The sequence below is a fragment of the Diaphorina citri genome, unplaced genomic scaffold (genome assembly GCF_000475195.1).
Source record: "Diaphorina citri unplaced genomic scaffold, Diaci psyllid genome assembly version 1.1 scaffold906, whole genome shotgun sequence".
NCBI classification, from domain to species: Eukaryota; Metazoa; Arthropoda; class Insecta; order Hemiptera; family Psyllidae; genus Diaphorina; species Diaphorina citri.
In genome coordinates this window covers 281-26,524 of record NW_007378337.1, presented here as the reverse complement: position 1 = coordinate 26,524, position 26,244 = coordinate 281, and the positions used below count along the sequence as shown (strand labels likewise).

At 29.9% G+C, this 26,244-nt stretch overlaps 3 long non-coding RNA genes across 5 annotated transcripts; all 3 read right to left on the bottom strand.

The window, feature by feature from the left end:
• Window positions 1–5,609: 5,609 nt before the first annotated feature.
• On the bottom strand, window positions 5,610–12,260 carry LOC113468959. Its single transcript, XR_003392527.1, has 2 exons — window positions 11,634–12,260; window positions 5,610–5,735 (listed from the first exon to the last, which is right to left on the bottom strand). It is a non-coding gene; the product is annotated as an uncharacterized LOC113468959 (long non-coding RNA).
• Window positions 7,640–8,629, bottom strand: LOC108252846. The gene is made up of 2 exons (XR_001809608.2): window positions 8,268–8,629; window positions 7,640–8,206 (listed from the first exon to the last, which is right to left on the bottom strand). It is a non-coding gene; the product is annotated as an uncharacterized LOC108252846 (long non-coding RNA).
• A 1,039-nt stretch (window positions 12,261–13,299) lies between the features above and the next one.
• Window positions 13,300–25,635, bottom strand: LOC103512970. 3 transcript variants are annotated; one of them, XR_541572.3, is made up of 3 exons: window positions 16,387–16,765; window positions 15,229–15,461; window positions 13,300–13,748 (listed from the first exon to the last, which is right to left on the bottom strand). It is a non-coding gene; the product is annotated as an uncharacterized LOC103512970 (long non-coding RNA). The 3 variants fall into 3 exon arrangements; XR_003392524.1 differs by lacking the exon at window positions 13,300–13,748 and adding an exon at window positions 25,614–25,635 and having other exon boundaries at window positions 14,849–15,461; window positions 16,387–16,586; XR_003392523.1 differs by lacking the exon at window positions 13,300–13,748 and having other exon boundaries at window positions 14,849–15,461.
• Window positions 25,636–26,244: the final 609 nt, after the last annotated feature.

Below are 26,244 nucleotides of genomic sequence, written 5' to 3'. Positions count from 1 at the left end.
TTCTGAAAGAAATCTAACATTTGGTTATGGTCCCTACATCCTACCTTTTAAAATAGATTATGCTGTTTATTCAAGGTTATCCGATTTTGACCATAGAGCCCACTCTAGATTATTTGGAATGGGCTTTGTTATTTGCATTTAAAAATGGTTATGTAATTTTGTTTGCTAAAAAGCGTTTTTATATGGGTGTTTCACCACCTGTAGTCACTGAACTTTCAAATTATATTATCTAATGCATTTTTTACATATGAAAAATTGTTGAACAAAAAAATGAAATGAACTTACGAAATCCAAACTAACCCACATCATTCAGACAAAGCTGGAACAATACTAGCATTCCACTGAACTTTCTATTGATCGTGTGAACCAAGAAGTACCGCATCACACGCTTCACGTCGGCTCAACTTCCTAAATATTCCAAGTTTTCTGAAACTGTAAAGCACAAACAATCTCCTCCAATGCGCACTATTTATACCTTCCTGTGTGCTCACACCTCTCAATGTACTGAAGCCAAGTTCCTGTCCACTGTAGCCTCAACACTTCAAGTTTTTGTTCCAGATCCACTAAGAATTTATGCGCTCGCTGGTTGTTTAGTTAAAATATATACGACCAGGATATACAGGAAGACATCTGGAAACTATTTACAACAAAACAAACAAATTATGGTTACCCTCCCCTCCCCAATGTTATGTACAATGTACTTGGTTCAGCAATAGGTATGCATTTAACTTCAAAGAAATTTACTTTCAATTAAGTACATTGATATTTAGATTATTATCATTTTTACAAACGTATTTTTCATTCCACTATTGGAGGGATATACTTTACCACAGGAAATTTTCAACTTTAAACTTCAAAAATGTTGAAAATGATATTAAAAGCTTACGGACAAAGGACAATTGCCACAACCATTGGACTAGAGCCAAGGAATTTCTGGGTCATTCTAAGGATTGAATAGGGGACATGAGACAGCAAACCATACAGCAGGACATTCAGGAAGTTTCAAGGCAATATCTGAAAACTATGTGTACAAACAAATGATGATTACCCCCTTCCCCCCAATTGTAGATGTAGACATCATTTTATGTAGCAAATGTTCAAATAGATTTGGTAGTTACTCATAGCCTTCAGCGCTATTTACACCAATTTATTGTTCTTTATATCAAACATATTTTCGATTTCAATGCAAAATTCGATACTACATTGATATTTAGATTATTATCATTTTTACAAACGTATTTTTCATTCCACTATTGGAGGGATATACTTTACCACAGGAAATTTTCATCAACAGGACAAAGAAGATCAAGATCAAATAACCAGAGACTTCACCAGACGCTTGCATGGTCGAATGTACATTTGTGACGTTAGAAGCTCATTAGAGTCATTAGTTTCGTCTCGAGGTGTTCAAACATAAACGAGGCTCATCTACCTTAAAATAGGAAATAAAAAAAGTTAATGAATTTATATCACCGCACCACCGTACATCATAATGCTCGGTAAAAATAATGAAAGATTTCCATCCGTCTTTTTTGTTTAGAGCCTTGTTAAAAAATTAAATCAACATGATGCACATCAAAAAGAACAAAGGTAACATAAGCAACTATTTCACAAATTTATCGTGCTTGACGCCATTTTTTTTCCGTAGACGTAATGTTTAAAATCCTCAATATAGCACCTTAAAATTCACAGATAAAATATTATTAGTAAGCGCCTAAGAACCAATACACAAAATGAATATTTATTTTTCTAAAACCAGTAAAAAATTGACAACTGAGCCAAGACACAGTGAATTGAGTCATGCAGGTCAATAAGTGAGGAAAAGTACAGAATTTATTGCAATAGTGACTATATATATACAACAGTCTATGCTACAGCACACAATAGCTAACCCATGTTAATCGTCAAAAAAGCACCTTGAGTATTTTCGACGTCAAAAATATGTTGGTGACGCGAGTAGATCATGCCATACTAATTAAGTAGATGTACATAAATGAAATCTTAGGGAATGGTAAAGAAAAAATATTATAATAACCAAATTGGACAAATAATTAATTGGAATAGAACAAAGGACGAAAATGAAAAAGAAGAAAAAAATACATTTGTTTCCATCTAAAGAAACAGAAAACATTCATTAGTAATAATACCTACCTACTAAAAATAAAAATAACAAAAAAAAAAAAAAAAAAGAGACTATTCCTTCATGTTGGACATATATCATCATTTCTAAAATACAACAAAATCTCGTTAAGATTTGCTACAAAACAAGCAATAAACAAAAATCCTAGAAAATAGAACAAAAGAAGTGTGTGAAATCTGACCAGGAAGAACTATTGATTTAAGCTATGAAATCTCACTAAAAACGGATAGGTGTATATCAGAGTCAACAAATGTTAGTAAGTGTGAATAAATTGCATGAAATGAGTACAAGATATTATAAAAGCCCCATTGCCAGATATACCTATTATTGTACAATCTAATCAAATCCAGTAGCACTCGAAAAGGTTGAAAAATAGAGTGAAATTACAACAGCAAAACACATCGGAAGAAAAACAAGCAATACAAAAGTCCAACAAATTAAGAACCCAAGAGACAAAGTAAGCAGACAGAAATACCCAGCCTACACTACAATAGGAATAGGACCTTTATCACCACTGCATCTCAGAGAATATTTTTTTAAGTGTATTCGACCTACAACAATATAGAAAAAATTACTCTTGGCTTTTTAGTTTGTATTTCTGTAACCAAAAAATAAATGGTTTAATTTTGCATTATGTCTTGAATGGTCTGTAACAAATAAAAAGAATTGTTAAAACAAAAGAAACTGATGAACTTTTTCTGACTAATAGGGACTACGATCAGCTCAAACCCTGATAAAAACAGGTACATAATATGTGTAAACTGTTAGATTTAGATGTTAACAAACAAAGTCATTCAAACCAACGCAGCTCAAACCCTGATAAAAACAGGTACATAATATGTGTAAACTGTTAGATTTAGATGTTAACAAACAAAGTCATTCAAACCAACGAAAAGTCCATGCAACCAGAAGAAGAATAACACATGTTGTTTTTACCCACACAATATACCCTGTACCTGTACATAAAATAATAATAATTAGGTCTAGTGACTTAGAAGAAGGTGGGGTGCAGCAACAATTTTTCTCAAATTCTATAAATTGCTATTGGACTTTTTCTTCTTCTGAAAAGTATCAGTAAAACAATTATCATCGGTTTATATAAACCATCCATGATGTCAACTTTTTCGAACGAAAGATATACCCTGTACCTGTACATAAAATAATAATAATTAGGTATAGTGACTTAGAAGAAGGTGGGGTGCAGCAACAATTTTTCTCAAATTCTATAAATTGCTATTAGACTTTTTCTTCTTCTGAAAAGTATCAGTAAAACAATTATCATCGGTTTATATAAACCATCCATGATGTCAACTTTTTCGAACGAAAGTTTTAAATTTCAAATTGGTATTATGTATGTGCTTATTTGATATATTATGTGGAATCTCTTGTCATGAAATTACTGTTCATTATGTATTGTAACTCTTTGTTCTTTGTCATACCCAACTTTCAACTTGAAACCTTGAAAGTTATTATCATAATAACAGGAATATAAAAAATATATCCTTTTAAAATATTTTTGTAATGCCAATTAGATTTAGGGGTTTTTCTTGAGATCAGTTCAAATTTCCTTTTCAATTTAATTTAGTTTGATAATAATCTCATTTGTCATTCCTATGTAAGCATATTTCTGGAATACCTTTGATCGTAGATTTTACCTTTATTTTAAATCTTTGACATCATACTTTTACCTTCAATCGTAGATTTTACACAATTACTTTAATCATTGACTTCATATTTTTACCTTTAAACGTAGATTTTACACATTTACTTTAAATCGTAAACTTCACACATTTACTTTAAATCGTTGACTTCACACTTTTACCATTAATCGTTGATTTTAGCTACAAAGCTTTACCTTACGTAGACTTCACACTTTTACCTTTAATCTTATATTTACCTTCATTTTAAATCGTTGACTTGATACTTTTACCTTCGATCGTAGATTTACCTTTATTTTAAATCTTAGACTTTACACTTTTGCCTTCATTCGTAGATTTTACACCTCTACTTTAAACCGTAGACTTTACACTTAATCGTAGATTTATCTTTACTATTAGACATCAATCTCTTTCACATACATTTGACCATAACTCACTAACTTTTAACTTTAATTTAAATCGTAGACTTTACACTTTTGCCTTCATTCGTAGATTTTACACCTCTACTTTAAACCGTAGACTTTACACTTTTACACTTAATCGTAGATTTATCTTTACTATTAGACATCAATCTCTTTCACATACATTTGACCATAACTCACTAACTTTTAACTTTAAGTAGACTTTGGACTTTCACTTTCAAGCAGACATTATACCGTTTGTACTTATTATTTTGAAGATACACATCAACAGGGCACTCAGTTTTACCTTAAATTTTCTATTAGTACTTTTTACAAACTAGGGGAGGGATGGAAGGAGAGGGAGGGAGAGAGAGAGAATGGAAGGAAGGGAGAGATTATGAACATACACCTTACTTGATTTTTAATCCGAGATTTTGTACCTATTTTACCTTCGCAGATTTATCACACCCTATTTTGAGCAGTGCTAAACCTCTAATTTCACTTGCGGATATTGATAAATGTAGTTTTACCTTACTTATGAACATACACCTTACTTGATTTTTAATCCGAGATTTTGTACCTATTTGTACCTTCGCAGATTTATCACACCCTATTTTGAGCAGTGCTAAACCTCTAATTTCACTTGCGGATATTGATAAATGTAGTTTTACCTTTTATGTATTCTCATATTCGTTCGTAGATTTACCTTTAACGAAACTTTGAAGAGCTTTACCTTGGATTGACCAATTTTTTTTTTATTATTTTTAAGGAGACTTTGGACTACATAGGTTTAACATTGAGAAGGGTGGAAAAGTTATATATAAAAAGATATTAATAGTGATAGCCACCAAAGAGGTTGCCACTAAAGACGTGGATTGACCAATTTTTTTTATTTTTTTTAAGGAGACTTTGGACTTTGGACTATATAGGTTTAACATTGAGAAGGGTGGAAAAGTTATATATAAAAAGATATTAATAGTGATAGCCACCAAAGAGGTTGCCACTAAAGACGTTTGAGGTGAAGTTTGAGAGAGTGAGAGATAAAGAGAAATTGTGAGTGAGTGAGTGTGTGTGTGTGTGTGAGAGAGAGAGAGAAAGAGAGAGGTACGATGAAGAAGTAGAACCAAGTGGATATTAGGAAATTGGAGGTGTAATGATGGTCGGCAAGATGAATTCCTGACGTGTTCCGATTCCGATTTAGTGGCCTAGAATGTGCCTGATGTCCTCACAAACCCCCGTTACCCAGATGATTGTTATCTGGTTGCTAGAAATAAGTAAAACTCTTTTTATTTTTAATTTTAGATTTTCTATTACTATTTTGTCTTTTACCTTCAATCATAGATTTTACACATTTACTTTAATGACATAACAAATTTATCTTCAATCGTGCATTTTACACCTTTTTTTTGCCGTAGATTTAACACATTTACTTTAAATCGTAGAGATACACTTTTACTTTATATCGTGGATTTTACACTTTTACTTTCAATCGTAGCGTAGACTTCACACTTTTGCCTTCAATCATAGATTTTATACCTTCTGAGTAATGTCAGCTGATATAGAAGAAAAATGAGAGGAGGGAAAAGAGGCTACTACAGCGCTCGACGGACATTCACGATACCTAATGTAAAACCTGTACCTTCACACGTTTTATTTTAAAAACCAGTAAAATAAAAATATGTAGGTATGGCTTTAAATTTTAACACGAATAAATGTACATCAATGTACATGATTTTAAACCTTTACTCCTTTGAAATCGTTGACTTCACACTTTCACCTTCAATCGTAACTTTTAAGTTTCTTTAAATCGTTGACTTCACACTTTTACCTTTAATCCTAGATTTACCTTTATTTTAAATCGTTCAATGTACATTTACCTAAATACCAAATAACACACACAATTACGATCAATTGGTAGCATAGGTATTACAAATTTTCAAATTTAAGACACTAATTGGCTGGGAAATAAAAGAAATATCATAGAATAGGTGTTTTATTTATCTACAAGTTAAGATTACCAGTCCGATCATAGTTAGATTAACAGAATTGAAGCCATGCCTGGAGAATTAATGTTTGCGGTTATAAATATCTTTTGTCATGAGGGAAAACACCAAGGGAACGCAGATGAAAAAACTAGGTGAAAAAAATAGAACAATATTAAATAGAACACATTTTCAGATAGGACAAGGTACGCAAACCATGATGGGTAACAAAATATGCTCTTTCTACAAAAGATACATTATCAACAGGACTACTTGATACTTTTACCTTCAATCGTAAGATTTACACCTTTACTCTATTGACATTACACATTTACCTTCAATCGTAGATTTTACACATTTAATTTAAATCGTAGACTTCACACTTTTACCTTTGTAGTAGGTTTTACATCTTTACTGTAAATCGTAGACTTTAAACTTTTACCTTTGAGCGTATATTTTACCTTTATTTTAAATCTTTGACATCATAATTTTATCTTCAATCGTAGGTTTTACACATTTACTTTGAATCGTAGACTTCGCGCTTTTACGTTTGATCGTAGATTACACCTTTATTTTAAATATTTGACATCATACTTTTACCTTCAATCGTAGGATTTACACCTTTACTTTATTGACATTACACATTTACCTTCAATCGTAGATTTTACACATTTGCTTTAAATCGTAGACTTCAAACTTTTACCTTTGATCGTAGATTTTAAATCTTTGCTTTAAATCGTAGACTTCACACTTTTACCTTTGATCGTAGATTTTACACATTTACTTTAAATCGTAGGCTTCACACTTTTACGTTCAATCGTAGATTTTACACCTCTTGACATCACACATTTACCTTCAATCGTTTATTTTACACAGTTACTTTAAATCGTTGACTTCACACTTTTACCTTTAATCCTAGATTTACCTTTATTTTAAATCGTTGACTTGATACTTTTAGCTTCAATCGTAGATTTACCTTTATTTTATATCGTAGACTTTACACTTTCCCCTTTATTCGTAGATTTTACGTCTTTGTTTTATAGCGTAGAATTTTACACTTTACCTTCAATCACTCTTTTAAATTTGATAGTACATTTTACCTTTTCTTAAAAACGTTGACATTACACTTTTACCTTCAATCGTAGATTTTACACTTTTACATTAAATCGTAGACTTCACACTTTTACCTTTGATCGTAGATTTTACACCTTTACTTAATTCACACCACACATTTACCTCCAATCGTAGATTTTACACATTTATTTTAAATCGTATACTTCACATGTTGGCCTTCGATCGTAGATTTTACATCTGCAGACTTCACACTTTTACACTACTTAATCTTTTAATCAAAGAATTTAAACTTTTACCTTTAATGGTAGATTTTACACATTCCTTTATTGACATTACACATTTACCTTCAATCGTAGATTTTACAAATTTACTATGAATCTTAGACTTGGCACTTTTACCTTTGATCGTAGATTTTTTCCTTAATTTAAATTTTTGAATTAATACTTTAACCTTCAATCGTAGATTTTACCTACACCTTTACTTTATTGACATCCACACATTTACCTTCAATCGTAGATTTTACACTTTTACTTTAAATCACAGACTTCACACTTTTACACTTAATCTTTAAATCAAAGAATTTAAACTTTTACCTTTAATGGTAGATTTTACACATTCCTTTATTGACATTACACATTTACCTTCAATCGTAGATTTTACAAATTTACTATGAATCTTAGACTTGGCACTTTTACCTTTGATCGTAGATTTTTTCCTTAATTTAAATTTTTGAATTAATACTTTAACCTTCAATCGTAGATTTTACCTACACCTTTACTTTATTGACATCCACACATTTACCTTCAATCGTAGATTTTACACTTTTACTTTAAATCACGGACTGCACACTTTTACACTTTATCTTTACATTTTTATTATTTTTTTATATTATTTATTTATATTTATTAGAGTGTGAATCTTTACATTAAATCGAAGACTTTGAACTTTTACCTTTAATCGTAGATTTTACACTTTTCCTTTATTGACATTACACAAGACTTTGAACTTTTACCTTTAATCGTAGATTTTACACTTTTCCTTTATTGACATTACACATTTACCTTCAATCGTAGATTTTACACCTTTACTTTATATCGTAGAATTTTACACTTTTACCTTCAATCGTAGATTTTTAATCTTTACAATAAATCGTAGACTGCATTCTTTTAAATTTGATCGTAGATTTTACACATTTATTTTACTTTAAATCGTTGACTTCACACATTTACCTTTAATCCTAGATTTACCTTTATTTTAAATCGTTGACTTCACGCTTTTAACTTTAATCTTATATTTTTTAGTATTAGTATTAGTGCTTTATTTAGACTGTCGAATTAGGACATGTAGTCCCATTATCTCAACAGTTTAATATTGCACCACTGCTTCACACTTTTACCTTCAATCTTATATTTACCTTCATTTAAAATCGTTGACTTGATACTTTTACCTTCGATCGTAGATATACATTTATTTTAAATCGTTGACTTGATACTTTTACCTTCAATCGTAGATTTACCTTTATTTAAAATCGTAGACTTTACACTTTCGCCTTGATTCGTAGATTTCACATTTTTACTGTAATTGATATTTACCTTCATTTAAAATCGTTGACTTGATACTTTTACCTTCGATCGTAGATATACATTTATTTTAAATCGTTGACTTGATACTTTTAGCTTCAATCGTAGGATTTACAGCTTTACTTTATTGATATTACACATTTACCTTCAATCGTAGATTTACCTTTATTTAAAATCGTAGACTTTACACTTTCGCCTTGATTCGTAGATTTCACATTTTTACTGTAAATCGTAGACTTCACACTTTAACCTTGGATCGTAGATTTTACCTTTATTTTAAATCTTTGACATCACACTTTTACTCTCAATCGTAGATTTTACACTTTTACTTCAAATCGTAGACTTCACACTTTTACCTTTCATCGTAGGTTTTACCTGTATTTTAAATCTTTGACATCACACTTTTACTCTCAATTGTAGATTTTACACATTTAAATCGTAGACTTCACACATTTACTTTAAATCGGATCGTAGGTTTTACCTGTATTTAAATCTTTGACATCACACTTTTACTGTCAATTGTAGTTTTTACACCTTTACATTAAATCGTAGACTTCACACTTTTACCTTTGATCGTAGATGTTACCTTTATTTTAAATCTTTGACATCACACTTTTACTCTCAATTGTAGATTTTACACATTTAAATCGTAGACTTCACACATTTACTTTAAATCGTTACATTCAATCGTAGATTTTCAACTTTATATCGTAGACTTCACACTTTACCTTTTATCGTAGATTTTCAACTTTATTGACATCACACATTTACCCTCGATCGTAGATTCTAAACCTTTACTCCTTTAATCGTAGATCTAAACCTTTACTTTGTGTCGTAGACTTAACACATTTACCTTCAGTCGTAGATTTTACACCTTTACATTATTGACTTCACACATTTACCTTCAACCATATATTTTAATACTTTACTTTAAATCGTAGACTTCACACTTTTACCTTCAATCGTGCATTTTACACCTTTACTTTATTGTAGATTTTACACATTGACTTAAAATCGTAGACTTCAAAATTTACCTTCAATGGTGGATTTTACACTTTTACCTTCAATCGTGGGTTTTACACTTTTACTTTAAAGCTTTATTGTAGATTTTACACATTAACTTAAAATCGTAGACTTCAAAATTTACCTTCAATGGTGGATTTTACACTTTTACCTTCAATCGTGGGTTTTACACTTTTACTTTAAAGGGTGAATTTTATATATCATAGACTTTACACTTTTACCTTCAATCGTAGACTTCACATTACAAAATTACCCATACAATGAGACACCAAACACATTCAAATTTAATCACGTTTACGTTTTACACTATTACCTTGATTCGTAGATTAAAGGCTTTCACCTTCAATAGTGGAATTTACCCATTTACAAACGTAGAATTTGACTTTTAGATAGAATCGTAGAATTTATACTTTTAATTCCTCATAGAATTTATACTTTGACCTACAAACGTAGAATTTATACTTTTACTTACTTACAAAGGTAGAATTTATACTTTTAGTTACAAACGTAGAGTTTATACTTTTACATACAAACGTAGACTTTGTACTTATAAATATTTTCTGGAAGGAAAATATCGTCAAATTGAAAGCATGCTAGAGTAAAATTTCCATTCTTAATGCTTGAATTATTTGTAATTAAAGTAAAATTATTAAAATATAATGGTGCCTTTGTTTTACTTTAAAACAATAAACATGTGCGCACTATTTCTGGAAGGAAAATATCGTCAAATTGAGAGCATGCTAGAGTAAAATTTCCATTCTTAAATGCTTGAATTATTTGTAATTAAAGTAAAATTATTAAAATATAATGGTGCCTTTGTTTTACTTTAAAACAATAAACATGTGCGCACTTACATTAAATCTTGTATTTAACACCTTTTTACTTTATCGTGGATTTTAAACTTTTACTTTAAATCGGAGACTTTACACTTTTACCTTCAATCGTAGATTTTACACCTTTACATTACCTATATCGTAGAATTTTACACTTTTGCCTTCAATTGTAGATTTCTGAAATTTAATTTAAATCGTTCACATCACATAAAATCTATGATTGAAGCTTTTACCTTCAATCATAGATTTTACACATTTACTTTAATGACATAACAAATTTATCTTCAATCGTGCATTTTACACCTTTTTTTTGCTGTGCGCACTTGTCAATAGGGGACTGCTTTTTATATTTATTTAGCTATAGCTATAAATAGAATTACAAAATTCAACTCACTTATTTCTCTTGATCAACTCTTTGCACTTGATGTACTGACTCATGTAAAGGTCAAAACTTACTTATAAACTTACTTCTAGTCCCCACATGACACAACATGTTTAATGGCAAAGTTTGCACTAAGGTTAATTCAGACACAAGCATTGGCTGAATTAAAAAAAAGGGGCAAAAAAATTCAAGTAGAGAAGCTTGTCATTGTTTCATTTCTTAAAACTCACTTTTAAAATATGTAGGTGTATGTTAATTGGATAAAAAATCCAGTGGTGCGTTTGTTTGTTGGTCTGAAATTCTCTTGCTCTATTTTACTCAACTCACTTCTCCATGTTGATTGACATCACGTTTTGATGGTTCCTTCAATCGTAGATTTTACACGTTTACTTAAAATCGTAGACTTCACTCTTTTAAATTTGATCGTAGATTTTACCTTTTCTTAAACGTAGACATCACACTTTTAGTTTTGATTGTATATATTTACATTTTTACTTTAAATCGTAGGCTTAGCACTTTTACCTTGGATTGTAGGTTTTACCTTTATTTTAATTTTATACCTTTACTTTAAGTCGTAGACTCACGCTTTTACCATTAATCGTAGATTTTACACATTTACTTCATTGACATTACACATTTACCTTCAATCGTAGATTTTACACGTTTACTTTAAATTGTAGACTTCACTCTTTTAAATTTGATCGTAGATTTTACGTTTTCTTAAACGTTGACATCACACTTTTAGTTTTGATTGTAGATATTTACATTTTTACTTTAAATCGTAGGCTTAGCACTTTTACCTTGGATTGTAGGTTTTACCTTTATTTTAAATCTTTGACATCATACGTGTACCTTTAATCGTAGATTTTACCAACACCTTTACTTCATTTACATCACACATTTACCTTCAATCGTAGATTTTACACTTTTACTTTAAATCGTAGACTTCACACTTTTACCTTCAATTGTAGATTTTTAATCTTTACTTTAAATCGAAGATTTTAAACCTTTACTAATTTAAATCGCAGACTTTACACTTTTAACTTCAATCGTAGATTTTACACCTTTACTTTATAACGTAGAATTTACCTTCAATCGTAGATTTTTAATTTAATCTTTACTATAAATCCTAGACTGCACTCTTTCAAATTTCATCGTAGATTTTAACTTTTCTTAAAAACGTTGACATCAAACTTTGACTTCACACTTTTACCTTCAATCGTAGATTTTTAATCTTTACTTTAAATCGAAGATTTTAAACCTTTACTAATTTAAATCGTAGACTTTATACTTTTAACTTCAATCGTAGATTTTACACCTTTACTTTATAGCGTAGAATTTACCTTCAATCGTAGATTTTTAATCTTTACTATAAATCCTAGACTGCACTCTTTCAAATTTCATCGTAGATTTTAACTTTTCTTAAAAACGTTGACATCAAACTTTTACCTTCAATCGTAGATTTTACACGTTTACATTGAATCGTAGACTTCGCATTTTTACCTTTAATCGTAGATTTTACCTTTATTTTATATCTTTGACATCATACTTTTACCTTCAATCGTAGATTACACAATTACTTTAAATCATAGACTTCATACTTTTACCTTTAAACATAGATTTTACACATTTACTGTAAATCGTAGACTTCACACCCTTGCCTTCCACCGTGGATTTACCTTCAATAGTAAATTTCAAACCTTTATTTTAAATCGTTGACTTGATACTTTCACTTTCAATCGTAGATTTACCTTTATTTTAAATCGTAGACTTTACACATTTATTTTACTTCAAATCGTTGACTTCACACTTTTACCTTTAATTCATATGCATAGACATACTTTTATTTTATGCTTTTTGACATTCACAACCAGGTAATTTGGATCAATGAACATTCCAAATTACATTTTACAACTGCTGTTTTGAACTTTTCCAACTTTGGTAAAACTTGAATATTTCATTCCTCATCATCAACAATTTTCATTATTATTATTTTCAACTTTAATTCAAATTTTCATATCATTTAGTAGTGAAAACATTACTCATAGACTCACTTTTAGGATATCATCTTCCATGTCATTAGTGACCATTTTTTATTATGGCTAATAAACTCACTTATTTGATTTTAGGTAGATATCAGAGCTTTCCATGTAATGACCAACTCAATTCAAAGGTTTTCAAACTCACTTTCAGATTTTGCTCAACTTACTTCAATATTTCTTTACATTTTGCTCAACTTACTTCAATATTTCTTTACATTTTGTTCAGCTTACTTCAATATTTCTTCACATTTTGCTCAACTTACTTCAATATTTCTTTACATTTTGTTCAGCTTACTTCAATATTTCTTTACATTTAGCTCAACTTACTTCAATACATATTTCAAACTCACTGTTTTTTTCATTGCCAAATTATTTGGTACCTTTTTTTCAGGGTCTGGAGATTGAACATTCTTCCTATTGCTTTGAGAATTTAACAACTCACTTTCTGGTGACACCCTTTTTCCAGAGTTTTTTTTAATGGAAATGGAAGCCAACATCTTACATAATACAATTTGAATTGGAGAACACATCACTTCACATGATCACTATGATCTCATTCTAGCTCAATAATAAACCCATACTCGTGAACAATTCATGCATTCACACCATACTATGACATATGATCCTGTAAACCTGTGAAATCAAGACAGAAAGTTCAAGGTTTAATAATTATTAAAATTATGTATTAATCTTGTACAATTACCACCTCTTAAGTAAAAAACAAAAAGATCAACAATTTCCGTGTTATAAGCACATACTTGTACACTCTGATTGTGAATTCATATAATCATATTAATGATTTTCTCCATATGGCATTGTGAACTACCAGCCATTACCTAATACCTGCCAAGTCAAGTGTGCATTGTATGCATGATGTTTACAAACGTCCATATATCAGGTAAAACCCACCCTAATAATGATTTTCTCCATATGGCATTGTGAACTATCAGCCATTACCTAATACCTGCCAAGTCAAGTGTGCATTGTATGCATGATGTTTACAAACGTCCATATATCAGGTAAAACCCACCCTAAAATACCAAAATAAATACCACATACTATGACCAAATTTACTGTCTTTTCGACTGACCCATTTTTACTTTCCTTTTTCCTTCCAAAAATACAAGAACAAAAGGGTGTCTGTACAAAGAAAATTGCATGCATATTAACAGTACCTACAAAATAATGGCGGAATTCACCTTGCAAATCCAAGGGTATGAAAATTCTACACGAAACTCACACTCTAAACTCTAAAATAATATTTTATACTCAAAAGTAAAAATTTACAATGTAATAATGAGCTAGAAACAGAATGCACAACGAAGCAAAAGAGAAAGACTTTACACTTTCGCCTTAATTCGTAGATTTCACATTTTTACTGTAAATCGTAGACTTCGCACTTTTACCTTGGATCGTAGATTTTACCTTTATTTTAAATCTTTGACATCCATACGTTTACCTTCAATCGTAGGTTTCTGAAATTTAATTTAAATCGTTGACATCACACTTTTACCTTCAATCATAGATTTTACACATTTTCACTTACCTAAGTAAATACCAAATAACACACACAATTACGATCAATTGGTAGCATAGGTATTACAAATTTTCAAATTTAAGACACTAATTGGCTGGGAAAAAATATTGCACCTACCTACTTATAACACTTGAAATTTAAACCATGGAATACAGAAATAAATTGGATAGCTCACATTGAAGCTAGACCCAAAATTTGCACACAAAATTGACAGACTGAAGCAGAATAAGAAGCTTTCAAGATATGTGAAGCAAATCAAAAGGCGTTTCTCTTGAAAGAAAATTTAGAACAGAACATCACCATCACCACAAGGAGTGAACCTTACTAAATGGAAGTAAAAAAAAAATCCAAATGAAACGGTAAGAACCTATACCAGGAAGGGGAAACATCTGTATGAAAATATTTCAGGTGCCTCCTGTAACAATAGGTAAGCACACAAAAATTCACCAAGGTACTGATGGTTATATTTCATAAGGATAAGGTGTAGGGCAAAATGATAAGTACTTGTTATTATTCACATGACCTTTCAGGATCAAAATCTGAAAATAGGTTTGAAAAAGTTGAAAACTTGCTTACGGCAATTTGGGTGATGAGCTGAGTTCTACTCAACTGCTTATGAGTGCAGATTGAGTGTTAGGATATTAGATAGGAATACGTGTACTGGTGCAGATGCTTTGTGTACAACATACAACCTAATGTTTGTCCTATTGCTGTTATTACGTTGTCGACCAGTCAACATTGTCAACAACTCATCAACGTAGCCCCCTCTCATTTAAACGCAGTCATGTCTGCCTATAAATTATGTCGACCTAGAACATACAAACAAGTTAATTAGTTAAAACACAAGTTTAATACGTTAGGAACGTAGCTACACATAAGGTAGCAAGCACTTATCAAGTAGGTGCATACTAGGACCCACCAATTTTACTCGGAAAAGCGAAAGTATTATTTGCTCTTTCTTCTCTTCTTTTTATCTTATAATATTTTATACTCAAAAGTAAAAATTTACAATGTAATAATGAGCTAGAAACAGAATGCACAACGAAGCAAAAGAGAAAGAGTGAAATGTATCGCAATGTTGTGTGAGCTGTGAGATGGTGGCCTGAGTAATGTCAGCTGATATAGAAGAAAAATAAGAGGGGGAAAAGAGGCTACTACAGCGCTCGACGGACATTCACGATACCTAATGTAAAACCTGTACCTTCACACGTTTTATTTTAAAAACCAGACCGTAGATTTACCACATTTACTTTAAATCGTAGACAATTAGACATACACTTTTACTTTTTATCGCGGATTTTACACTTTTACTTTCAATCATAGCGTAGGCTTCACACTTTTGCCTTCAATCGTAGATTTTATACCTTTACTTTAAATCGTAGACTTTACGCTTTTACCATTAATCTTTGATTTTACACATTTACTTCATTGACATTACACATTTACCTTCAATCGTATATTTTACACGTTTACTTTAAATCGTAGATTTTACCTTTTCTTAAATGTTGACATCACACTTTTAGTTTTGATCATTGATTTTTACTGTAAATCGTAGACTTCGCACTTTTACCTTGGATCGTAGATTTTACCTTTATTTTAAATCTTTGACATCCATACGTTTACATAATGGTAATCAACACTTTTCTACTCAGTACAACAGAAAAAAATCATTCCTCTCCCCCCGGCAAAGATCAATCTATTTAAAAAAATATTTGAAAGTTTTGGCATTCTTACTCATTTGTCAAATTGAATTCACTCCGGATCAGTAGAACGATTGGTATTAAGGAGTGACGGATATTAGAACAAAACTTAAATTTGCAGATAATCACATAGGGAGTTTTTAACAAATATCTTCGAAACTACAGATCGTCAGGAAAACTCTGTCCTAACGTCAATTTGCCCTAATCATGAAATTTATTTGTCACTGGTTGGACCTAAAACACACAAACAATACAGAATATCGTTAGAACAATGCTAAATAAGGTTTACAATACGTATATGTAGGGTAAAATAACGAAATTAAATAACTACCTATCTAAAACATAAAAAGTTACTAGGTAGTGATAAAAGTCGGTCAACTAAGAAAATAAAATATAATTAAAAAAAAAAAAAAAAAAATACCGTAGATTTAACACATTTACTTTAAATCGTAGAGATACAATTTTACTTTATATCGTGGATTTTACACTTTTACTTTCAATCGTAGCGTAGACTTCACACTTTTGCCTTCAATCATAGATTTTATACCTCCGTAGAACACATTTACTTTAAATCGTCAATTTCATACTTTTACCTTCAATCGTTGATTTTACACTTTTGCTTTATATCGTAGACTTTAATCTTTTAAATTCAATCGTAGATTTTAGACATTTATTTTAAATCGTTGACATCACATAACAAAATTACAAATATAAAGAAACCAAAAACATTCGCTTTTACCTTCAATAGTGGAATAGGTAACCATTTATTTACAATCGTAGAATTTATACTAGTACCTACAAACGTAGAGTTCATACTTTCACTTACAATCATAGAATTGACACTTTTAATTACAAATGTAGAATTTATACTTTTACACACAAACGTAGAATTTATACTTATAGCTATCGTAGTCTTCACATATTTACCTTTAATCGTGGATTTTACTCCTTTAATTTATACACGTTTAACTTGAATCGTATATTTTACGACTTTACTTTAAGATTTTACACTTTACATTAAATCTTGTAGGTATTTAACACCTTTTTACTTTATCGTGGATTTTAAACTTTTACTTTAAATCGGAGACTTTACACTTTTACCTTCAATCGTAGATTTTGCACTTTTACCTTGGATCGTAGATTTTACCTTTATTTTAAATCTTTGACATCATACGTTTACCTTCAATGGTAGATTTTCCGCCTTTTCATAATGTCGTAGAATTTTACACTTTTACCTTCAATCGTAGGTTTCTGAAATTTAATTTAAATCGTTGACATCACACTTTTACCTTCAATCATAGATTTTACACATTTTCACATTTACTTTATTGACATAACAAATTTACCTTCAATCGTGAATTTTACACCTTTTTTTTACCGTAGATTTAACACATTTACTTTAAATCGTAGACATACACTTATACTTTTTATCGTGGATTTTACACTTTTACTTTCAATCATAGCGTAGGCTTCACACTTTTGCCTTCAATCGTAGATTTTATACCTTTACTTTAAATCGTAGACTTTACGCTTTTACCATTAATCTTTGATTTTACACATTTACTTCATTGACATTACACATTTACCTTCAATCGTATATTTTACACGTTTACTTTAAATCGTAGATTTTACCTTTTCTTAAATGTTGACATCACACTTTTAGTTTTGATCATTGATTTTTACTTCAAATCGTAGACTTCACACTTTTACCTTCAATCGTAGATTTTACACTTTTACTTTAAATCGCAGACTTCACACTTTTACACTACTTAATCTTTTAATCAAAGAATTTAAACTTTTACCTTTAATGGTAGATTTTACACATTCCTTTATTGACATTACACATTTACCTTCAATCGTAGATTTTACAAATTTACTATGAATCTTAGACTTGGCACTTTTACCTTTGATCGTAGATTTTTTCCTTAATTTAAATTTTTGAATTAATACTTTAACCTTCAATCGTAGATTTTACCTACACCTTTACTTTATTGACATCCACACATTTACCTTCAATCGTAGATTTTACACTTTTACTTTAAATCGCAGACTTCACACTTTTACACTACTTAATCTTTTAATCAAAGAATTTAAACTTTTACCTTTAATGGTAGATTTTACACATTCCTTTATTGACATTACACATTTACCTTCAATCGTAGATTTTACAAATTTACTATGAATCTTAGACTTGGCACTTTTACCTTTGATCGTAGATTTTTTCCTTAATTTAAATTTTTGAATTAATACTTTAACCTTCAATCGTAGATTTTACCTACACCTTTACTTTATTGACATCCACACATTTACCTTCAATCGTAGATTTTACACTTTTACTTTAAATCGCAGACTTCACACTTTTACACTACTTAATCTTTTAATCAAAGAATTTAAACTTTTACCTTTAATGGTAGATTTTACACATTCCTTTATTGACATTACACATTTACCTTCAATCGTAGATTTTACAAATTTACTATGAATCTTAGACTTGGCACTTTTACCTTTGATCGTAGATTTTTTCCTTAATTTAAATTTTTGAATTAATACTTTAACCTTCAATCGTAGATTTTACCTACACCTTTACTTTATTGACATCCACACATTTACCTTCAATCGTAGATTTTACACTTTTACTTTAAATCGCAGACTTCACACTTTTACACTACTTAATCTTTTAATCAAAGAATTTAAACTTTTACCTTTAATGGTAGATTTTACACATTCCTTTATTGACATTACACATTTACCTTCAATCGTAGATTTTACAAATTTACTATGAATCTTAGACTTGGCACTTTTACCTTTGATCGTAGATTTTTTCCTTAATTTAAATTTTTGAATTAATACTTTAACCTTCAATCGTAGATTTTACCTACACCTTTACTTTATTGACATCCACACATTTACCTTCAATCGTAGATTTTACACTTTTACTTTAAATCGCAGACTTCACACTTTTACACTACTTAATCTTTTAATCAAAGAATTTAAACTTTTACCTTTAATGGTAGATTTTACACATTCCTTTATTGACATTACACATTTACCTTCAATCGTAGATTTTACAAATTTACTATGAATCTTAGACTTGGCACTTTTACCTTTGATCGTAGATTTTTTCCTTAATTTAAATTTTTGAATTAATACTTTAACCTTCAATCGTAGATTTTACCTACACCTTTACTTTATTGACATCCACACATTTACCTTCAATCGTAGATTTTACACTTTTACTTTAAATCGCAGACTTCACACTTTTACACTACTTAATCTTTTAATCAAAGAATTTAAACTTTTACCTTTAATGGTAGATTTTACACATTCCTTTATTGACATTACACATTTACCTTCAATCGTAGATTTTACAAATTTACTATGAATCTTAGACTTGGCACTTTTACCTTTGATCGTAGATTTTTTCCTTAATTTAAATTTTTGAATTAATACTTTAACCTTCAATCGTAGATTTTACCTACACCTTTACTTTATTGACATCCACACATTTACCTTCAATCGTAGATTTTACACTTTTACTTTAAATCGCAGACTTCACACTTTTATCCCTTTATTCGTAGATTTTACATCTTTGTTTTATAGCGTAGAATTTTACACTTTACCTTCAATCACTCTTTTAAATTTGATAGTACATTTTACCCTTTCTTAAAAACGTTGACATTACACTTTTACCTTCAATCGTAGATTTTACACTTTTACTTTAAATCGTAGACTTCACACTTTTACTTTGATCGTAGATTTTACACCTTTACTTAATTCACATCACACATTTACCTCCAATCGTAGATTTTACACATTTATTTTAAATCGTATACTTCACATGTTGGCCTTCGATCGTAGATTTTACATCTTTACTTTAAATCGTAGACTTCACACTTGTAACATTGTTCGCAGATTTTACCTTTATTTTAAATCTTTACTTTATTGATATTACACATTTACCTTCAATCGTAGATTTTTACCTTTATTTTAAATTGTATAGCTCACACTTTTACCTTCAACCGTAGATTTCACATCTTTACTTTATTGACATCACACATTTACCCTCAATCGTAGAGTTTACACATTAACTATAACTCGTATGCTTCACACTTTTACCTTTGATCGTAGATTTAACATTTTTATTTTAAATCGTAGACTTCACATTTTTACCTTTGATTATATTACACATTTACCTTCAATCGTAGATTTTACCTTTATTTTAAATTGTATACCTCACACTTTTACCTTCAACCGTAGATTTCACATCTTTACTTTATTGACATCACACATTTACCCTCAATCGTAGAGTTTACACATTAACTATAAATCGTATGCTTCACACTTTTACCTTTGATCGTAGATTTAACATTTTTATTTTAAATCGTAGACTTCACATTTTTACCTTTGATCGTAGATTTTACCTTTATTTTAAATCTTTGACATCATACTTTTACCTTCAATCGTAGATTTTACACAATTACTTTAATCATAGACTTCATATTTTTACCTTCAACCGTAGATTTCACATCTTTACTTTATTGACATCACACATTTACCCTCAATCGTAGAGTTTACACATTAACTATAAATCGTATGCTTCACACTTTTACCTTTGATCGTAGATTTAACATTTTTATTTTAAATCGTAGACTTCACATTTTTACCTTTGATCGTAGATTTTACCTTTATTTTAAATCTTTGACATCATACTTTTACCTTCAATCGTAGATTTTACACAATTACTTTAATCATAGACTTCATATTTTTACCTTCAACCGTAGATTTCACATCTTTACTTTATTGACATCACACATTTACCCTCAATCGTAGAGTTTACACATTAACTATAAATCGTATGCTTCACACTTTTACCTTTGATCGTAGATTTAACATTTTTATTTTAAATCGTAGACTTCACATTTTTACCTTTGATCGTAGATTTTACCTTTATTTTAAATCTTTGACATCATACTTTTACCTTCAATCGTAGATTTTACACAATTACTTTAATCATAGACTTCATATTTTTACCTTCAACCGTAGATTTCACATCTTTACTTTATTGACATCACACATTTACCCTCAATCGTAGAGTTTACACATTAACTATAAATCGTATGCTTCACACTTTTACCTTTGATCGTAGATTTAACATTTTTATTTTAAATCGTAGACTTCACATTTTTACCTTTGATCGTAGATTTTACCTTTATTTTATTACACATTTACCTTCAATCGTAGATTTTACACGTTTACTTTAAATTGTAGACTTCACTCTTTTAAATTTGATCGTAGATTTTACGTTTTCTTAAACGTTGACATCACACTTTTAGTTTTGATTGTAGATATTTACATTTTTACTTTAAATCGTAGGCTTAGCACTTTTACCTTGGATTGTAGGTTTTACCAACACCTTTACTTCATTGACATCACACATTTACCTTCAATCGTAGATTTTACACTTTTACTTTAAATCGTAGACTTCACACTTTTACCTTCAATTGTAGATTTTTAATCTTTACTTTAAATCGAAGATTTTAAACCTTTACTAATTTAAATCGCAGACTTTACACTTTTAACTTCAATCGTAGATTTTACACCTTTACTTTATAACGTAGAATTTACCTTCAATCGTAGATTTTTAATTTAATCTTTACTATAAATCCTAGACTGCACTCTTTCAAATTTCATCGTAGATTTTAACTTTTCTTAAAAACGTTGACATCAAACTTTTACCTTCAATCGTAGATTTTACACGTTTACTTTGAATCGTAGACTTCGCATTTTTACCTTTAATCGTAGATTTTACCTTTATTTTAAATCTTTGACATCATACTTTTACCTTTAATCGTAGATTACACAATTACTTTAAATCATAGACTTCATACTTTTACCTTTAAACATAGATTTTACACATTTACTATAAATCGTAGACTTCACACCCTTGCCTTCCACCGTGGATTTACCTTCAATAGTAAATTTCAAATCTTTATTTTAAATCGTTGACTTGATACTTTCACATTCAATCGTAGATTTACCTTTATTTTAAATCGTAGACTTTACACATTTATTTTACTTCAAATCGTTGACTTCACACTTTTACCTTTAATAATTAGACTATTACCCACACTTGAAAATTTTTACTTTAAGACTTCACACTTTCACCTTTCATCACAGATTTTGAAATATTAACTTCAATCGTAGATGTACTTTCAACCGTAAAATTCTCACTTTGATCGCAAATCGTAGTTTTACATTTTCACATTCAACTTTAACAACAATTTTTACCTCCAATCATATAGATACACTACCTACATCACTCACCTCCAACTAAAAACATTGAAATTTTACCAAAAATCGTAGATCTATCATTTTACCTTGAATCAACTTTACAATTTCAACTTCAATCGTAGAATTTAATCTTAAGTTGTAGGCATGAGTTTTCACATTCAATCAGACAATACACATTCACTCACCTCCAACTACAAAAATTACAATTTTACCAAAAATCTACCAAAACTCTTTACATTGAACCGTTAACTTTACAATTTCAACTTCAATCGTAGACTTTACTATTTTTTCTTCAATCGTAGAACTTGGGCTTTGAACATTTACCTATAAGACTTCGCACTTTTACCTTTAATCATATATTTTGAACTTTTGACTTCAATCGTAGACTTTACTATTTTCTCTTCAATCGTGGACTTTACTATTTTTTCTTCAATCGTAGACTATACTATTTTTCCTTCAATCGTAGAACTTACAACTTACGCTTTGAACTAGTAAACTTTCAATTACCTTCAACAGTAGTAGCCTTTGAATTTATACTTTCAATTGTACACTTTATATCTTTACTTTCAATCGTAAAAATCACACTTTGATCATTAATCGTCGTTTTACTTTTTCACATTCAAACCATAAAACAATAATTTTTAAATTCAATCATAAACAATACACATTAACATCCTATCACACATCTGTGTCCAAGTAAGTACTCGTGTGTCCGTAATATGTTCGTGTGAGAAGTTACAGTAGGGAGCTACTTCTGTTGAGTCTGATCTGGAAATCGAACCCGAGACCTTTATAATATTATAATGGTTCTTAAGAATGTCGCGTAGTTATGTTACTATGTACCTAAATACCTTTCAGAATGTCGGATAGTTACCGTCAACGGCCAAGTCGGAAGTTTAACTCTCACCCGTTACGTACCTACTAGGTATTTAAAAATAAAACTAAAATTACCACCAACGTAAAAATTTATCGGAGTTTTTAAGCTACCTTAATTTCAAATTAATATAGCGTTCTTTCCACATTAGCCTGATTTATCTTATCTTTGACTTACCTACTAGTAATTATTATTATTATTATTATTATTATTAATTTAGCTGAGATTATTTGAACGTACCAGTTATGAATAAATGCCTTATTACTATACCCTTTATACCCACTACCTACCTACATTCTGAAACCTAAAACACAAGGACAGCCAACACACACACAAGAACACAAGTCACACCACAATTTTATACTTTTCAATTGAACTAAAATATATATATTAAAAAAAAAAAAAAAACGATTTAAATGTTAAAATGAAATTTATCACAACTAAAGTTGAAAAAAAGTTATAAAAAATGAAATTAGAGGTACTTACTTTTCAATACAATCCCTCAGTAATCCAAGCATCAAGATTCAAGAGTTAAAGATTCACCTACCTATATGGTTCATTCCTTCTGAAAACTGTGTGCAAACTAATAACTATGTACCAGCCACAAATGTGACAAAACCTAACATGGAAATAATCGTGAGGACATAACAACATGTTGGGAATTCAAGGTATTTAAGGGAGATTAAAATAAATAAATAAAAGAACAAGGTTTAACAGTAGAGAAGGCCTAGAGTTGTTTTTTTTTTTTTTAGATTTTTTTTAACAGATGAAGAAAAAAAATTAATTTTCAATGGAGAAAGGGAAGATCTAGATTGGAATAAAGAAATTGGGTATGTAGGTGCCAATTAAAAAAGAAGAGATACCAAAAAATCAAGTGGATTGATTGATGAAGGCAAGGACCAAAGGGGAAAAATTAGGACATTGGAAAGATGGGTCCTAAAAAACCTATGAAATCATAATGAAGAGACAATAAAATTAGGGCCAATGGAAATTGCAAATAACTACCTTTAAAAAAGATCCATCCCATTTTTGACTGTGACCAATTTTTAACATAAATTTTTTTGTCATTGCAGCATATACTGATTAAATAAACTAGAGCAACACTATAGCCATCAAACCATGGCATCATTCAACCTCTTCAATGTGAAGAAAACGGAAATAAAGAAGTGCATAGAAGTGTCAGGTCAAGGTTACTATTAAAGGAAATAATGAAGGCAGAAGAAACAATTTTACACATTTCAAGATATCTTAAATGTTTTTTTTTTCTCATTATTATTTCTCTTTTTTTTCATCTTTTTATACATTGGGTTTTATTTTTTATATCTTTCATTTTAGAGAAATTACAATGTAGAGACTTTAACAAATTGAGTTTTTTTTTTTTCTACCCCCTAAAAAAAAAAAAAAAAAAAAAAAAAAAAAAAAAAAAAAAAAAAAAAAAAACCTTTCAATTGTAAAACAATCATAAATAATAAGTAGGTATTTGCCTTTACCACACCATATGTGTTTCAATGATGGGGACATGATTATTTAGAACCCTACTGTAAATTACATTATTTACAGGTTTCATGTTTATGGAACCCACATCTTTCATACATCTTTTCCCCAAAAAGTGTTTTAATTTCATGTTAGAATGGGATTCGAACCCCAGATCAGGCATTTCTCTTGGAAAATTTCTGAATGAGCAATTTATTTTGCCTAGAGGAATAACATTATTAAGTGAAAAAAAGGATGATAGAATAATTATTAATGTAGATGATGTTGCACATCTTACTTAAGATGAACATGGGTGACCAAATTAATTTAACCAAGCTCAAGATATGTCAAAACATTCTTGTGATGTTTGGCCTTAAAATATTTTTTTGTCTAAATGTTCTAAATAGTAAATACCTACAAAGCCTTAAACTATCTTACAGTATAAGATGATTAGACCCAGAATGATTTATAGTAATGATCAGACAAAAATAAATTCATTTGTTGATTAATTAAAATCGTCATCTCAATAATTAGGTATGTTCCATGGGGTCAGTACGTCAATACCAAGTACCAACATGAATTCACATGTGCACACCATTATTCCTTTGGTGCCATCTCCTTACCTAATAGTAAAGCAATCGTCGAACTGGGTTGAGTGATAGAGATTGCACTCTATAGTGTAAATCCATTTCTTCCTTTCTTTCTCTCTTTTTTTTTACCATTTCTTTAATGTTATACCTTATACCTAGGTAGGTACTGATGGGGAAAAATTCCCTAGAAAAAGTTACATATTAGCTAAGGACAAATTATTGTTGTTTATTTGTCTCTGGGTTGAGTGATAGAGATTGCACTCTATAGTGTAAATCCATTTCTTTCTCTCTTTTTTTTACCATTTCTTTAATGTTATACCTTATACCCCTTATACCTAGGTAGGTACTGATGGGGAAAAATTCCCTAGAAAAAGTTACATATTAGCTAAGGACAAATTATTGTTGTTTATTTGTCCAATCGTCGAGAGTAAAATTAAATGCACACTTTCTTTCCCAAGAATACTTGAGTAATTTCAGCAGGTTTACTCCACTCCAAATATTCCTGACATCGTCGAGAGTAAAATTAAATGCACACTTTCTTTCCCAAGAATACTTGAGTAATTTCAGCAGGTTTACTCCACTCCAAATTAGTTAAAACACAAGTTTAATACGTTAGGAACGTAGCTACACATAAGGTAGCAAGCACTTATCAAGTAGGTGCATA